At 36.1% G+C, this 4,937-nt stretch overlaps 1 non-coding gene across 1 annotated transcript; it reads right to left on the bottom strand.

Annotated features, from left to right (window-relative positions):
* Nucleotides 1-3,895: 3,895 nt before the first annotated feature.
* Nucleotides 3,896-4,002, bottom strand: LOC141700250 (small nucleolar RNA R71). Its single transcript, XR_012566263.1, has one exon. It is a non-coding gene; the product is annotated as a small nucleolar RNA R71 (small nucleolar RNA).
* Between the last annotated feature and the right edge of the window lie 935 nt (nucleotides 4,003-4,937).

Genomic DNA, 4,937 nt, shown 5'->3' with positions numbered 1-4,937 from the left:
ATTTTTGGAAAACGGGATCTTTCTGTTAAACTATTATAATTATCATCTCGTAATACGTGTAACCAAAGCGCTGAGACCAAAATCCCAATACAAAATGTACAGATTTGGATAATTATCCTAAAACTGGTACCGTTTTGGATCTGTTTTCTCAAATAAACGTAATATTATATATCCGATATGATCCAACGGGGTACCAATATTCCGTAAATATAAATAGCCCTTACCGTATTTTATTTTGTACGGAAAATCATTTGCAGACAGTAAATTATATAATTTTCCAGAGAAAACCCTAATTTCATAGTAGTTCCTGAGAATCAAACTTCAATTTCAAGGTGTTATCGAACTCTGTTTTGAAAGCTTGAATACTCAAAATGAAGGTCTTGAGGTGTACTATCAGATTCCAGAACTGGTTTTTGTGTAGAATCAAAGGTTTATTTTCTATATTTTTATTTAATTTCGAATTATTTTGATTTAAATTATAAATTTTTGTTCGAGATGTAGTTTGTATGATTTGATGATTGCATGTTGTAGATCTTTTCTTCCTGATGATTTTGATATGTTATATGACTAATTTGGAGTTCAATAACATGTTCAAAATTGAGTTTTAATTTCGAATTATAAAATTGGGGTTTATAACCCGTATGAATGTTCTTAATTGAAATTTGGGGGGTTTTGTTCTAGGAGTTATTAGATTGTTTGGTTGGTATGGATTTGTAGAGCTTGAAAAGAGGAATCGATTGGTGGTGGTCTCATCAACAGATGATACCGGAATCGAGCTGGCCGGAGCAAGAAAGAACTCGCCGTCCGGCGAGTTTTCCTTAAGCTTTTCCGGCCAACTCAGGGGTTATCTGTGTGATTTGATTGCATGAATAGATTCCTGGTGTTGTGTAGATCATATCTGGAGGAGATGGTGGTGTGACGATACCGGAGTTGAATTCTCCGGCGAACCCCGACTGTTTTCCGGCGAGGGGTGTAAAAATTACAGTTTGGTCCCTATTGTTTTGAAAACGATGAAGTTCAGTCCCTGTACTTTCCAGAATTTGCATATTTTGGATTCCTGTTTCAAAATTATTTAAAAATTATATTTTCTATTTATTTTAATTACAGAAATTCATTTTTAATTATTAAAAATTCAAAAAATTATTATTTTAATTCCAAAAAGTATTTTTAATTTAAAAATAAATTTGAATTAATTAGTTAATTAAATTTAGTTGATAATTAATTAGTTAATTGGTCAATTAATTCAAAAATTAATTAATTGATTGATTTAATTAATTATTAATTAATTATTTAATTAGGTTTAATTATTTATTTTGATTTAAAAATTCTAAAAAATAGTTTCGAGTTTTAAAATATTATTTTAAATTGTTTTCAAGGCTCGATAATTATTATCAAATGATTTTAAAGCCAGATCCGGGCAATCAAACCCTGTTTATTGTTTTAAAATGATTCAACGGCCCGTTTTAATTCCGAAAAATGTTTAAAAATTCGTATTAAATATCCGAAAAATTATTTTAACATCAAATCATCTTTGAAAATCTATTTTCATCGAATATCTTACGTGTTATGTGCTATGTGAACTTATTGATGTGTTATATGGGTATATGTTTTTCGTTTGACTGTTTTAATTATAATTTTCAATCCATAAATTGGATTTGGGTGAAACAAAGGGTAGATAGAAGTTTATACCGAATAGAATCAAGTGAGATACATATTGATATATACTTGTGATATCTGAGCAGAAGAAACAAGGCGTAGGAAAGGGAAGCAAGTAGTCGAAGAATAAGAGATAGTGATTGAAAGAGTTAAGTGGCATTTATGACACTTTATAATGCTCTAATAAGCTTTGGATTGATGCGTTTGTACTCAAGTTGTTAAGTATTTTAACGTGTTTTTGAGTATTTTTGCATTTGAGGCATAATCTAGGTAATCAGGTGAATTAGCATTGTTTTGGTGCTAATATAGTGTCTAGGTTGTGTTTGAATAAAAGCTCGCGAAGACCGACTCGAATCTACAAGAAAAATGGAAGAAGTCAATTTTGGCAGAAGGCCAGCGCGCCCGCGCTGAAATAGCGCGCGCCCGCGCCGAAGTACAGGAAGCCAGCGCGCGGTCGCGCCGTGTCTGGATAATAAAATCCCGATTCCATTGCAATTCTATTTTCTGGACTCCTGGGCTGATTGGACTGCTATATATTGATAACTCAGGATTGTTTTTTAAAAAGGAGACTTACCAGAGCACAAGGAGAAGATGACAAGAGACCTATAGCATAATTCAACAAAGGCGAAGACGATCTAGTTTATTCTTGTGAATCTTTGTTTTGAGTTATAATCTTGGATGCTCGTTTCTTATTTTGTTGAACTTATACTCTTATTTGTACTTGGTTTTATTTATTCGTTATAAAGACTACATTTTATATACCATGCTTTCATCGGAACCCACGTTGATGATGAGTCCGATTATGGGCTAATCGTTATCATGGGGTTCTAAAGGATTTATTTATGGATTTCTTTAGTTAAATTTGTTTGATGCCTTAGTAAGTGGTGATTGCATGATATCCTAGTATTGGTTGTGCGTATTCGTCTTATGAGCATCGTGAACTTATAAGATAGTTTGTTAATTCTTAATGAAGAGAAAGTGAATTTAAGGAGTTAGAACTTGCCATGCTAGAATAGGTTCATGTATTGTCATGCATGATTCGTAGGTAATTTTAACCATCTTACTTGCCCTGTGTAAGTAAGATAGATAACCTTTGCTTAAACCGTTATGTTGTCAAATTCTATAGACATATAGAGTCTCAATATAATTGGTGTCTATTCAGCTTCTATCTCTTTTGTGGATGTCTGGTAGTATTGTACTCATGCAACAAAAGTTGGCGTTTATCAGTTTTGTGTTATCTGATTAGTGTCATCACCATTGCATGCTAAGGTTAAGATCAATAAGGCTATTGAATGAAGTATTTAATGAAGTTAGAATCTCATGTTTGTCATATTTATTAATTCAATCAGTCTTGTTCTCGTAGTTATAATTATTAGTTTAATTCTTAGTTATAAATAATCTCAATTAGTTATCATCTTAGCATTGAATAATAACCATACATTATTGCTTAATTGTGTGAATTAATTAGTTAACCAATACAGTCTCTGTGGGAATGAACTAGAAAAGATTATATACTAGTTACGAACTCGTATACTTGCATGTATTATGAGCGCGTGTTTAGCGACTAATAAGTTTTTGGCGCCAAAGTCGGGGACTGCAGTGTTAATTGATAGTTTATGTGATTTCCATCAGTGCTCGTTAAAGTTCATTGACTCGGACATTGTTACTTATCTGTTTCCTTGTCCTATTTCAGGTACTCTAGCGAGGGTGTATGCATACGCGTTCACGTACTCGTAAGAGAACACTGGATAAAGTCGAGGAAGAAGTTGTGGTAGTTCGTAAGGAAGTTTTTGAGGAAAAAAAGAAGGTAGAAGAAGAAGAGAAAGTCGAAGAACGAGTTGTAGTAGCGATGGGAGATCAAGTAGAAAATCCGAAGGCTTTGATGGACTATTCTCAGCCTAAGATTAATTACATTAAGCCAAGCATCATCAGACCGGCCATCAGGGCTAATATTTTTGAGATCAAGTCAAGCATGATTCAGATGATACATAATTCAGTTCAGTTTGGGGGTTCTCCTACTGAAGACCCCAACATGCACATCAGGGATTTCATCGAGATCTGCGACACTTTCAAATTTAATGATGTGACTGAAGACGCTATCAAGCTACGCCTATTCCCATTCTCTCTGAGGGACAAGGCTAAGTGTTGGTTACACTCTCTACCAGCAGGATCTATCACCACTTAGGAGGATTTTGCGCAAAAGTTTCTCACTAAATTCTTCCCCATGGCGACGACTACTGTAATCAGGAATGCTCTTACCCAGTTTGCTCAGCAAATAGGGGAATCTCTGTGTGAGGCTTGGGATCGATATAAGGAGATGCTAAGGAAGTGCCCACACCATGGCATGCCTGATTGGATGATTATTAATTGCTTCTACAATGGATTGGGTGCTACTTCTAGACCCATGCTTGATGCAGCATCAGGAGGAGCCTTGTGGGCTAAGAGCTACGATGAAGCTTATGAACTTATTGAACTGATGGCTGCTAATGAGTACCAGAATCTATCCCAGAGACTGATTCAAGGGAAAGTCGCAGGAATTCTGGAGTTGGACGCAGCTACTGCTATCGCTGCCCAACTTAAAGCTTTGACGATGAAGGTGGACATTTTGGCTACTTATAGAGTAAATCAAATCGCAAGTGTCTGTGAGCTCTATGATGGTGACCATGAGACTGATCAGTGTGCAATTTCTAGTGAATCAGCTCAGTTCGTGAGCAACTTCCAGCGATCGCAGTAACCAGGGCCAGCCACATGTCATCCCAACAACCGCAATCATCCTAATTTCAGTTGGAGCAATGCTTAGAATACGGTTCAACAACCTTATCAGCAGTATTCAGCTAAATAGTACAACCCCCCTGGTCTTCAGCAACCACAGTATGCACCTAGATAGCAACTCCAGCTGCAACAAGTCAATGAAAAATCTGAATTAGAGGAGTTGAAGCTTATGTGCAAGAATCAAGCTGTTTCTATCAAGACCTTGGAAAATCAAATTGGGCAAATTGCCAATGCCTTGCTAAATCGTCATCCTGGTACATTACCTAGTGACACTGAAGTTCCAGGAAAGAGGGAAGCCAAGGAGCAGGTAAAGGCAATCACTTCAAGGTCTGGAAAGGTTGCGAATCCCGAACAAACTTAAGAGTTGATTGAAGAAGTTCATTCTGAGACAGAAGTAGTGCAGCAGGACAAAGAAGTGGAACCAAGGAAGACTACTATTGAGCAAACTCCACCTGAGGGTAATACAGGGGAGAAACAGATCTATCCTCCACCGCATTTTCCCAAGCGGC

This window comes from Apium graveolens, unplaced genomic scaffold (genome assembly GCF_009905375.1).
Source record: "Apium graveolens cultivar Ventura unplaced genomic scaffold, ASM990537v1 ctg1968, whole genome shotgun sequence".
NCBI classification, from domain to species: Eukaryota; Viridiplantae; Streptophyta; class Magnoliopsida; order Apiales; family Apiaceae; genus Apium; species Apium graveolens.
Note: the sequence above shows the minus strand (reverse complement) of the source record. Positions and strands in the feature narration are given on the sequence as shown.